At 53.5% G+C, this 13338-nt stretch overlaps 1 protein-coding gene across 3 annotated transcripts in view; it reads right to left on the reverse strand.

The window, feature by feature from the left end:
* Positions 1-3817, reverse strand: part of HERC3 (HECT and RLD domain containing E3 ubiquitin protein ligase 3) — a 50946-nt gene extending 47129 nt beyond the window's left edge. For 2 of the 3 annotated variants that reach the window (XM_088133061.1, XM_088133060.1), the window contains exon 1: positions 3662-3817. The gene's annotated coding sequence lies outside the window, so the exon portion shown is untranslated. Of the gene's footprint in view, positions 1-3645 lie in introns of all 3 variants that reach the window. The other variant, XM_088133062.1, reaches the window with a different exon arrangement.
* Between the last annotated feature and the right edge of the window lie 9521 nt (positions 3818-13338).

Raw genomic sequence — 13338 nt, forward strand, 5'->3', positions numbered from 1 at the left:
TTCTAACCAAATTTGAAGCACTGCACAGTCGTAAGGGGAAAACATTTCTAACACGGTTCTTGCCAGCTGGCGAAGCAACCATCGGAGCAAATAAGTCTCAGCATTGCTGTTCGTTGGACATTAATGCCAGAACAAATTTGTTTCTCTAGACATTGCCTTTGTTGGGAAATTTATTGCTTGCTCATTCCGCCAGAAGCTGTGCAAGAAAAAGCATTGCACATCCTCATATTTTATGACAACTCTTTCAGTTGAGAGCATCCCATAAAATTAGAATGAGATAAAATTAGGTATCCATAGTGTAGCAACCCAATTAATAGTTCAATCCACGTGAAACTGTTCCTGTGGGGGGGGGGGAGGCACCTTGTGTATAGGTGGGATTGTGTGTTCAGTGCTGAAGAGCCATCCTGAGATCTCTTGAGTACAGCTTGCTACAGACTGAAGCTGGCTGGGAAATCTGTGGCTCCAAAACAGAAGACAGTGTTGGGAAAAACTGTGCTAGCATTCTTCTGCCTATACAAAATAACCAGTGTGCCAGGCTCTTGTTTACTAGGAAGGAAAAATTCAGAGCAGGTCTGTGCCTTAAAGAGATGACTAAAAAGTTCCTATTACTTTTATAGTACAAGAAAAATGTGTAAACTGTTTCAAAAGCTACAACTACCTTTGACTCAATTCATACAAAGCTGCTAACAATCATTGTTGGGGGGTTTTTGGTGCCTTCGAATCAGTCTTGACTCCTGGTGACTTCCTGGACAAGTTCCTGCAGTTTTCTTTGCAAGGTTTTTTTTTTTTAAGTAGCTTGCCATTGCCTCTTTCCTAGGGCTGAGAGAAAGGGACTGGCCCAAGGTCACCCAGCTGGCTTTGTGCCTAAGGCAGGACTAGAACTCAGAGTTTCCTGATTTCTAGCCTGGTGTCTTAACCACTACACCAAACTGGCTCTCATAATAATTGTTTAATCATGGGGGGGGGGGGGGTTCCCAACAGGGTTGCAAGCAAAGACTGAAAGTATTGTTTTCTCTAAAATTACCATCAATTTGTGTTACAATTCACTGAACAAGCCAGGATGAAGAACACATTTATATTCTGTAGAAAAGGCAGAATATCAGTCAGATAAATAAATACATGAAAACTTCTTTGAACAAACCACAAGGGAAATCCACACCGTCATCTATAAATGAAATGAATGTGAAGAGTCCTCCTTTCAGCCTATCCATGACTCTATCACAGATCCCTACTGTGCTCCCACCATCAGGGAAAAAGGCTCTTTGCACATGTGATTACAGGCCTACAGAGGACAAGTCAAGTTTCATCATAGGTTATTGCAAGATATGTGTCCATAGCATACTTCCTTTCCAGGTTCAGGCAAAAGAACAGGCAGGCAGGCAGGCAGACAGACAGAGAGACAGAGGCTACCAATCTCTTACTTTCATTTGCACTGGAGTAGGATTGGGAACTGCATGAGCCTAAACATTATGGTTTATGGCAGGCTTCCCCAGCCAGACAGGCACATTTCAATCCCTAGCAGGCACAGACTGTAAATTGTGGGTATTAAAGTTCACACATTTGGAGTGTGGCCAGAGCAGGTACATTTATGGAGCATGTGCATTTCCCAGCCAAGGGTATTTCCAGATACAGTAATGTTTGTATAATGCAATCACTGCACCTCCCTCGTGGAATTTTATAAAAACTCCAGACTGTATTGTCTTCCAGTAGAACATACTTTTCTACCAATTCTTCCGACTTTTTTTTTCTAATCACCAGAAAATCCCTTACAGAAGGAAAAAGGAACAGCTGTACAATGTCTTTCAACTGATAATGTCAGGAACTCTCCATCTGGAAATACCTCAAGGCTAATATTCACTCCATGCAAACATTAAAATCATGGCAATAGAGTATGGGAGAAGAGTGCACTAAAAGTCATAAGGTTTGCACATCCCCAAAGAAGCGTGAAGTCGAGGGTTCTTTACTGTACTGCATTCCGCTACTAACTCCTTTGGCTGCATCCCATTCACTGACATACAGAGGGAGAAATCAGAGGACAGGTCTGTGTATACCATCAGGACCACCATTACCAACATACATTGCAAGCGGAAATACATACTGTACTGTACTCACAGAAACACACAAAAGCAAGCTCCAATTCATGGAAGTGGCATGTGCACATAGAGAGGTGGGTTTGTGCTCATGTCTTGCTCTTTTTTTTTTTCACCGAAAGCTAGATACTTGATGCTTTTTTCATTCCTTCAGAGCCAGCCAGAAAGTATGCCACTCTTTCAAGGAGACGGGATGTAGCTGCCTTTCATGGCAATGCTCCAAGGTGCATTTAAACTTCCTGCCTGCCCATTCCCTCCCATTTTTGAAAGAAGCAGGACCCAACACCATAGCCTTGCCCATCCTAGCTTTGCATCCGAGAGGTGATCTGCACACTCAGAAGCATGCGTCACAGAGATGAGGTCATCACCAACTCCTGGAAACTGGCTGCTGGGAAGGAGACAAGGAAACACCTCCCAGGTTTTACCAGCCAGTCTAGATGGTGAGAGAGGGGAGTTACTTTCAGCAGCCTCTCAGCACTACCACTTCCACCGGGCACAAAGCCGAGACAAGTAGCCTATGGACGGGAAAGAATCCAGTCCTGTTGGCACAGCTCTTCAGGATTCATGGTGCCCCCGTGGGCTCTGCTTTCCGAGACAAGGTTGCATGTGCCAAGCTGCCACCCCCCTCCCCCTAGAATGAGTCTGCAGGCCCTAGAAGCAAGCCATACAACACCGGCTCCTCTCGCTCAGTGCTCCCCCATTATCCCAGGGTTTTGTTTCTTTAAAAAAAGTCAGCTGATATCTGCAATGTATTTGAGGAGTAAATAAACAGTTTGAGCATAGCAATTGCCTTTCCAAAATATATTCTCCAAGTTCCTCCCTGAGGATCACTCAGGGGGAAACCCTCTTGCACAAGGACCCCCAAGGTGAATGGACCTCCTGCATTGGGCTGCGTGCAGAATCTCCGAATTATAAAATAGGGAGGGGCTATTTGGCCATCGGGTCTTCCAGAAATCTTAGAATAAAAAAAAATAAATCTAAAGGCACCATTGGTTGGGGTCCATTCTCCCCATTCCACAGCAGCGAACAGAAATGGGGATGACCCTATCCAAACCCGAAGACTTGTGCCCCCTAATAAGCACAATGTTTATACGCGTATAAACGGAGATCCAGCGGGCCGCCTTTCCCGTCTGCTGCGCTCCAGACAGCTCGGCTTACGGAGCCCCATCACCCCCAACACGCGCGCCAGTCTTGCCCAGGGGAGACCGATCGGCTCGAAAAGAAAGGACCGAATAAACCCGCCGCTTCTTTCCGCCCCTCCGCTCGCGAACCGAGCGGGATCTGCTCTTTTCTCCCTCCCATCTGCCGCATGCTGAAGTTGGGGCGGGGATGGGGACCCGCGAGGCCCGCCTCGGGGGACAGGTACGCGGTGATGCCCGGGTTCAGGGGCCAATCCCAGCTAACGCCTCTTTAGGATCAGCTCAGCTCCGACGAAGCCTGCCTGGACGGGGCGGCGCTCCGCGGCTCCGCGGCCCCCCAGACTGAACCAGGCAGAAGTCGAGCCCCCTCCCCGCCGGCGCCGAAGCACCCGCGCGGCCGGAAGGGAGGAACGCACCGCGTCGGGGGCTCACCGGCGCCAGCTGTGGCTCCCCCGCAGGCGCAGCCCGGGCTCCGGCGGCGAGCACAGACTCCGGCAGGGAGCGGCGCCCCGAACAAGGAAGTTTCCCTTCCCCTGCAAGCGCCAGCGAGCGAGCCAGCCCGGCCGACCGGAATGACCCAACGCGTAGAGCTCCGTCTGGGCCAATCGGGACCTCGCCAGACGCTGACGCGGCGCAGAGGCGCGGCCACGGCCCCGTTTTGGGGAGGCGCAGGAGAAGCGACCATTGCCCCCCAGAGGCCGCCCGTCCGGGGGCGCGGTGCGCGCTGGCAGCGCAGCGCAGCGCAGCGCGCGCGGGCCGTTGTAGGGCCCGGCGGCCACCCGGATCGCTCCGGCGGAATCAGCGCGTTGGAGAAGACCCTCCGACAGATCGACTCGGGGCAGAAATCGGACTCCCAGCAGCGCAGACAGAGGGCTGGCTGCCTAAGGACTCATCCCTGGTCTCGTTGGACTTACGCTTTAAGGCTGCTTATAGAAGAATTATCTGTAATGAAGAGCGCAGGAAAAACCAGAGCCCCAAAGATGTCAATAAAGCGATTACCAAATGCTAAACGCGTGCAAAGTACGCAAAGCGCGGGTCTTCGGGCGATCGCGATCTATACCGTCGGATATAACGCCCTCCTCATATTTCTGACAGTGGGCAAAGATCGTTTCATTCTGTTAGGATTTTTGACTCGTTACGTTGCAGGTTAATTCACGGTATGGCTGTTCTTTTACATTTTGTTATTGAAAAAGTATCCCTATTTTTAAAAAAAACTGTTTTGAGTTTTAAGACTGTGATTTTAAAGCTACCCTGGGCAAACGTCTGTTTGGAAGGGCTGCGCGTAAACCAATAGAAAAATAAAGCTGTAGCAGTTGTGTGCACTTAAGAATCGGTTCTGTTTAAAGAGCAACTTGGTTTTGTATACAGTAAACAGAGGAGCAAATTACATAAGGCAGAAGGATACTGCAACTGTGTTCGCAGTTCTTTCAATGAGGTCATATATGTAGTTTTAACATGTAGTTTACTGCGACGTTAAGGAAGTGGACTTATTCTGTAACGAGGCCAACATCTTTGTGGTTGACCTAGAACATTTTCTTAACTCCCTGAAACTCCTCCTTTGACATTCACTGATGACATCTTCATCATCTGGACCCATGAGAAAGAAACCTTCATCGAATTCCATTGAGACCACCACAGTTTTCATCCTACCATCAGCCTAAGCCTGGACATCTACAGAAAAGCCTACTTCCTTGATGTCACACTAAAACTATACAGTGGATACATAAGCCCCACATTATACAGGAAATCTACAGATCACCATACATATGGTCCATTGGAGTTGGGCAGCCAATACATTTAAATAAATAAATAATATCTATATGATTCCACCTAGAGCATATCACCAAATCTATCATTTATACCCAGGGCCTACATTACAGTCACATTTCTTCTGACCCACTAGGTGTCAGGTTCGGTCAGCACGAGGTTTCAGGGAAGCACGGGGCTGCAGGGAAGCTCGCAACCAGACCACGCGGAATCCACCGGCGGTAGCTAGCGGGGAAAAGAGGAACCGAAAGCGCCGCTAATTAACGAGCCACCTGCGGCCAGCTAAACAGGAAAACCGCAGCGGAAGCTTTTAATTACGAACTGATAACGGCGCGAGCAAGCAAGGAACGGGGCCGCAGGGCAGCGAAACAAGATCGCAACGCAGCACAGAACCCGCGGGTCTGCACGTAGCAGGGAGGGGCCAACCCAGCCGGAGGGGGACTGGCAATCAAGGACAATGGACTCTGACCGACCCTGCCATCATGAACGATCAGGGGGGACATTGGGGGGCCTAATTGCCCACAGCCGCAACGCGATCACGAGGCGGGAAAAAGCGCGGGAAGGGGGGAATATAACAAGTGATGCAATTGTACCAAGCCAGTCCTGGCTTTGCTTGTGACTACTACGTTACGCACGAGTAAACCTTCTTTGTGAACCACACGTGTCACGAGAGTTTCTCTGTCGAACGGGGCAAATCTCACATAAAGCCAGGACTCACCGTCAGCGCTACCCGGTACCACCGAGGAGCGTTTTCTTTCTCAATACAGGCATGACCAGCGACGAGGAATCCGTGGGTCAGCTGGAGCGCGAGGGATCCAGGCTCGCGGAAGGGCGGTCGGAGCCGCCCGGGAGCGACGGGGCAGCGGCCAGGGCCGGGCGCACTCCATCCGAGCGGTGGTCGATGGGCGTGAATCAAGGACCAGACGATTCGGGCGTTACGATGACCCGGGGTTCGGGGTTCCGGGACCGTGAGTGGAGCGAGAAATTCGCCCGACTAGAGGAGAGAGTCGAGCGACGCCTAGACGCCGTGGAGGCGATGCTCCAGACCCTACTGCAGAGAGTGGGGCCACCGGCGGTAAACGAGGAGGCGAGCGACAGGGTGGGCGGTCCGACACCCCCGCCGGCACCACCCACGGCGCCCCGGTCGGAGGACCAACGGGCGGCAGACGCCCTGAGACTTCGAGGTATCACTGGGAAGTTCTCAGGGGACCCCGAACAGCTGCCGCACTTTCTGACGCACGTCAGGGGGTTCATGCAGAGGGGTGGTCACCTATTCGCTAGAGACGAGGACAGGGTATCCTACGTGGCCGAGCTGCTAGATGGCCAAGCCGCCAGCTGGGTGATCGGGCTGTACGATGCCAACGCGGTGGAACTACGGAGTTTCCCGGACTTCATGCAGGCGCTCCGGGACAGATTCGAGGACACATTGAGCGCCAAGCGGGCGGAGGACGACATCCTACAATTCAGGCAGCGGGGCAAATCGGTATCGGAATATGCCCTGGAGTTCCGGAGGTTGGCCGAGAAGCTCGCGGACTGGCCGGAGTCCCTGAAGGTGAAGTATTTTAAGAGGGGACTCAACCCAGAGATCCTGGAACGGGCACTGGGGCGGGACGACCCGGCCACAGTGAAGGATTGGATCTGGCTGGCCGGAACGGCGGAATCGGCGTGGCGGCAGATCCAACAGAGCACAAGACGACGGGACCAGACGAGGGACCGGCCGAGGGAGAGGACCCCCGAGGAGAGACGGAGCGGTCGACGGCAGTCCACCGGGAGGCGAGAGGCGACCAGAGCCCCGAATCTGTGTTTCCGATGCGGAGGCAGAGGCCACCGAGCGGCGCAGTGCCCGACGGAGCGGGAAGGCGCCCCACCACGGCCCGAAGTCAAAACCCCGCGTGCGAACGGGAAAAGGACCGGTGACCGACCGCGGAAGGGGGCAGTGGCGGCGGTGACCGAGAAAGGACGCGGGGGTGGTCGACCCCGGAGACAGCATCCTCCGGAGAGGACTCGGAGCCGGCGGGAAACGAGGCGCGCTCGCACTGAACGGCGTCCCAGTGCGAGCAGGGGAGTCGAGGCGCGCGGACCCAATAGGAGACGAGGACTGCCCACCGTTCCGGGTGAGGATACACGTCCGGGGGTGAGATCCGGAGGGGAGGCGCAGCTACGGGCGCTACTGGACTCGGGCTGCACCCACTGCTTGATGCACCCAGCGGTGGTCTCGGGGCTCGGGCTACAGCTGAGGCGCCTCCGGGAGCCCATTTCATTCAGCCAGTTAGATGGCACGCTGGCAGGGGGGGGACCAGCTCAGTATTACACCGAGCCGGTCCAGATGACGATCGGGAGTCACCGGGAAGAACTGAGGTTCGTGGTGGTCCCGGTGGCCGACTACGCGGTGGTACTCGGCTTGGCGTGGCTGCGGCGGCGGAACCCACGAGTCGACTGGACGGCGGAGGCAGTGCGGTTCGGGGTCGACAGACCGGCGAGGGGCGAGAGCAGAGGGGACCGAGCCGTGGAGACGGAGGCAGCCGCAACCACCGGCGGACAAGCGGAGGGTCCGGGACACCGGGAGACGGGGCGAGAGCAGATGGGGCCCGAGACCCGGGCGGCGACAGCAACAGCAGCAGCAGCAGCAGCAGCGCCGGGACCCCGGAGACCCGCCACGATCCCGAGGCGAGGGAGGCAGCGGCGACTGGCGAGGCAACCGCAAAGCGAGGGGCCGGACCCGGGGAACCCCGACGGGCGGCGGAATCCCGAGGCAGTATCGAGACCTGGCGGCAGCGTTCGGGGAGAAGGAGTCTGACCAGCTCCCACCACACCGGCCCAGTGATTGCGCCATCGAGCTAGAGCCAGGAGCGACCCTGCCTAAGCCAAAAATGTACTCCCTGTCGAGGAGGGAGATGGGAGCCCTGCGCGAGTTCATAGACAAGAACCTAGCACGGGGATTCATCCAACCCGCGAAGTCACCATTAGCGGCCCCGGTGTTATTCCGGGAGAAGAAGGACGGCTCGCTCCGTATGTGCGTAGACTACCGGGGGCTGAACGCAATCAGCACGGAGTACAAATACCCCCTCCCCCTGATGAAGGACTTGATGTCGCATCTGTCGAAGGGGAGGGTGTTCACAAAACTGGACTTGCGCGAAGCCTACTTCAGAGTTAGGATCCGCGCAAAAGATGAGTGGAAGACGGCGTTCAACACCCCGCTCGGAAGCTACCAGTTTTCCGTGATGCCGTTCGGATTAAAAGGGGCCCCGGGGGTATTTATGCAGCTAATTAATGAGGTGCTGCACGACCTACTCTACCGGGGCGTCCTGGTCTACCTGGACGACATCCTCATCTACACCGAGACCCTGGCGGAGCACGTGAGCCTGGTGCGCACGGTGCTCCAGAGACTGCTGAAGGCACAGCTGTACGCAAAGCTCTCGAAATGCGAGTTCCATCGAGAGCAACTAGACTACCTCGGCTACCGAATATCCAGCCGGGGAATTGAGATGGACCCGGCGAAAGTAAGGGATGTCCTGGGCCGGGAAGCGCCGCGAACCCGGAGGCAACTCCAAAGCTTCCTAGGGTTTGCGAACTTCTATCGTCAGTTCATCCCGAACTTCGCCCAAATCGCCCTTCCCCTAACCGACCTGCTAAAAACCAAGGGCACTGGGAAACCCCCAAGCCCAGCATGGCACTCGCGTGGACTGCAGAATGCCAGGGGGCGTTTGAGGAACTAAAACAGCGGTTCACCGCGGAGCCGATCCTGCGCCATCCCGACCCAGACCGGCGGTTTATAATCCAAGTGGATGCATCAGACGTGGCAACGGGAGCAGTCCTGCTCCAACCCAGCCCGGAGGTGGCCATCCACCCGTGCGCCTACGCCTCCCGCAAATTCACCGAGACGGAGAGGAGGTGGATGGTGTGGGAGAAAGAGGCGTACGCGGTCAAGTGGGCGCTGGCCACGTGGAGGCATCTACTGGAGGGGGCAACTGAACCGTTCGAGGTGTGGACGGACCATAAGAACCTCGAGGCCCTGAAGACCCCGCGTAAGCTATCCCCCAAACAGGCACGGTGGTCCCAATACTTCGGGAGGTTCAGGTTCACACTGAAACACATCCCCGGGAAGCGCAACTTCTTAGCGGATGGACTGTCTCGCATGCCCCAACACGCCAGCCTACGGGAGGAGATCGTGGACTCCGTCATCCCCGCCAGCAGGCTGGCTGCAAAGGCGGTGACCCGAAGCCAGACCAAGGGGGAGCGACGGGACGCGGCGTCTGAAGTAAGGCAAGGGTTCGCGGAGGCAGCGGAGCGGGACGGTTGGCTCAAGCAGAACCGAGAGGCGCTAACCGGCCAAGAGGGGTTGTGGTGGCACGAAGGAAAGCTGTACGTGCCCGAGGGTTGCCGACGGGAGGTCATGGAGAGAGCCCACGACAGCCGGAGCGCGGGGCATTACGGCTTCGTAAAGACACTCCACTTAATCCGGCGGCAGTTTTGGTGGCCCACGCTCCGGAAGGACGTGGAGGCGTACTCGGGGGTTGCCCGGTGTGCGCAACGGCGAAAGGAGCCAAAGGCAAACCTAGAGGCCTACTCCAGCCGGTAGCGGAACCCGACGGCCCTTGGCAAGAGGTCGCCATGGACTTCATAGTGGAGCTCCCGGAGAGTAAGGGGAAGACCGCCATTTGGGTGGTCACGGACTTATTCTCCAAACAAGCGCACTTTGTAGCGTGCCGGCGAGTCCCCACGGCCGAGGGGCTGGCGAAACTGTTCGTGCAACATGTCTACCGACTCCACGGCGCACCTCGACGTATCGTCAGCGATCGGGGCGGCAACTTCATCGCGCGGTTCTGGCGGGAGTTCCTGAAGCGGGTGGGGACGAAACAAGCCCTATCCTCCGCGGCGCACCCGCAGACGGACGGAGCCACGGAACGCCTGAACGGGGGGCTCGAACAGTACCTGCGCTGCTACGTGGGGCACCAACAGGACGATTGGGCGGAGCTACTACCATTCGCGGAGGTGGCATACAACAACGCCGTCCACAAGAGCACCGGGTTCTCTCCGTTCAAAGTAGCCACCGGGAGAGAATTCGTCCCCATGCCGGAGCTGCCTCAGCCGGAATCCCAGATCAACTCCCTGGACGCCTGGTTCGCCCAAATCGACGAGACCCGGCGAGCGGCGCACGCGGCATTGCAAAGAGCCAAAGCCGACTACAAGAAGCACGCGGACCGCAAGAGGCTCCCCGAGGAAAAGTGGAAAGTGGGGGACCAGGTGTATCTGTCAACCAAAAACCTAAAGACGCACCAGGCATCGAAAAACTCAGCCCGAGGTTTGTGGGGCCGTTCCCCATTTCGGAGATCATCAATCCGGTGACCGTCAGGCTGACGCTCCCGAAAAGCCTCGGGAAGATCCACCCGGTGTTCCATTGCAGCCTGCTAAAGTTGCACCAGCCGGGGAACGCCTGGCACAAGGCGGAGGGAGTACCACCACCCATCATGGTCGGGGGAGCAGCATTTCGAAATCAACCGGATACTGGACGCCCGGAGGCACAAGGGGCAGACCCAGCTCCTAGTGCAATGGAAACATTTCCCCAAGTCCCACAGCGAATGGGTGAGTAAAGCCCACATAAGGGCGCCGGACCTAGTGCGGGACTTTTACAGTAAATACCCCGGGAAGCCGAAATAGGACCGAGGGGGGGAGTTGTCGTCAGGGGGGCGGCATGTCAGGTTCGGTCAGCACGAGGTTTCAGGGAAGCACGGGGCTGCAGGGAAGCTCGCAACCAGACCACGCGGAATCCACCGGCGGTAGCTAGCGGGGAAAAGAGGAACCGAAAGCGCCGCTAATTAACGAGCCACCTGCGGCCAGCTAAACAGGAAAACCGCAGCGGAAGCTTTTAATTACGAACTGATAACGGCGCGAGCAAGCAAGGAACGGGGCCGCAGGGCAGCGAAACAAGATCGCAATGCAGCACAGAACCCGCGGGTCTGCACGTAGCAGGGAGGGGCCAACCCAGCCGGAGGGGGACTGGCAATCAAGGACAATGGACTCTGACCGACCCTGCCATCATGAACGATCAGGGGGGACATTGGGGGGCCTAATTGCCCACAGCCGCAACGCGATCACGAGGCGGGAAAAAGCGCGGGAAGGGGGGAATATAACAAGTGATGCAATTGTACCAAGCCAGTCCTGGCTTTGCTTGTGACTACTACGTTACGCATGAGTAAACCTTCTTTGTGAACCACACGTGTCACGAGAGTTTCTCTGTCGAACGGGGCAAATCTCACACTAGGCAGAGATGCTCAACTGATGCACTTCAACAGGGCACCAGGAGACTGAACTACCCACCCAGTCAGATAAGAGCCAGATCAAGAGAGCCAGATCAGTCCTCAGGGAGGACCTATAATGGACCACAGAAGCAAAACAACAGAACACCACTGGTTATCTCTGCAGCTCACAGCAAAAAACAATTTAAATGCATTAATAAGTTACAACCCATTTTGGACAATCATACTTCTCTTTCTTAGGCATGGATGGCAGGCCCATACTTGCATACATCAGCCACCCAACCAGAAGTAGACTCTCGCAAGCAACAAGAAGCAACAGGACAATGATGCTAACGGGGACCGGCCTCTGCAACAAGGCTGGACACATTTTCTTCTTGGCTCCCCCATTTACATCAACAGCACCATCAGGGGCCCCAACAACTTCACACCCAAAGCTAAAGGTATCTTCACATGCTCTTGTGATATATGCCAACAACTGCCAACAATTCTGCTCTAATTCTAGAGGGCAGACTTTGTGCAGAAGAATTAATGGGCATAAATTTGACATCAGGACTCAAAACAAGGGTAAAGTAATAGCAGAGTGTTTTAACTTCCCAGGACATACAGATCTTAGAGTAGCAGTTTTGGAACAAAGAAACTATACCAGGGCTACTAAGTGTGAGACTACTAAGCTTATATGCATCGAAAGGTTTCAGGCTATCTCAGAAGGTCTGAATAAACAATGGATTTTTAACACATTATAGCTGTTCATTGATAAATTACCTGTAATTTGTCCTCCCTGGAACCTTCATCTGAATAACCAGTCTTCTTTCCCCACTTTCCCCATCTCAGCCCAATGTATTTAAATCCTACATTAGTTAAGCCACTCCATGCATCAGATGAAGTGAGCTGCAACTCACAAGAGTTTATGGCTTATCATAAAATGTATTAGTCTCATAAGGTGCAACTGATTCCATACAGATTGGGCATTCAAATTATGGTACAGAATGCAAGCACAATTAAATATAGGACTCTGAAAACTATATTGTAAAATGTTGGAATGTTGAGTAGGAAAGGATCCTAGAAACCTGTAGCACCAGTTGCTATGAGGTCGGCCTTTTTGTAGTACATTTTGCACATAATCTTTGCAAAACAGCTACAGCACATAGTACATAAACAGAGATAAGCTCTTTGTATATAGATCTGCTGCTGGAATAATTCCAGCTTCTTGCTCGGAGAAGCTACTTTAGTCTTCATAAATCTTATGGTGAAGAGAGGAGGATAAGTGTGTGTAGGAGTGAGTGAGACTGGATATATATATATGTATATATATATATATAGAGAGAGAGAGAGATGGTCCTCGTTTAATGACCATTTGTTCAGCGACCATTCAAACTTATGACAGTGCTGAACAAGCAGTAGTTATGACTGGTGCTTGTTGGTTGCAGCATCCCAGGGTCACATGATCGATTTACTACTTTCTTTACCAGCTTCTGACAAACAAAGTCAATGGGGAAGCTGGCAGGAGATTACAAATGGCGACTACGTGAGGTTCTCACTTAACAACCCACAGTGATTTACTTAATGACAGCAACCGGAAGTGCCAAAAATTCTGTTACTAAGTGGTGCAGTCACATGACGTTGTGCTTTATGACTGCATTGCTTAGGGATGGAAGTTCCAGTCCCAACTGCCATTGTTAGGTGAGGAGTACCTGTGTAGATATAGATATACTGTAGATATAGATACACATACACATACTTTCCACACAACCAATAGATAAGTAGAGTACTAACCATAACTGCACTTAGGATTTGCTGCAAACAGCACAAGCAGTTCCTCCTATCGTATGTAACTAGAAAAAAGGTTAGTGAAAATGCAGCTTCAAAAATGCTATAAATGCTTAATAATGCTTAGCAAAATGATGGCATTTGCAGTGCCAAACACTCTGTAAAAATAGATTTCTGGTTAGCCTATGTGACTAATACTTTGAAAATAAATCCCTTTTGTTTTAGCTGCATTAGCTGTTGTACCACCAAGTGCAGTTAGAGTTCCAGAAGCAATAATTTGGAAAACCAGAGGAGAACTCTAAGAATGCAGAAGGTCCC

The sequence above is a fragment of the Python bivittatus genome, unplaced genomic scaffold, assembly GCF_059951505.1.
Source record: "Python bivittatus isolate LINGU-HERP-01145 unplaced genomic scaffold, Pbiv_v1 ctg000070_np1212, whole genome shotgun sequence".
NCBI classification, from domain to species: Eukaryota; Metazoa; Chordata; class Lepidosauria; order Squamata; family Pythonidae; genus Python; species Python bivittatus.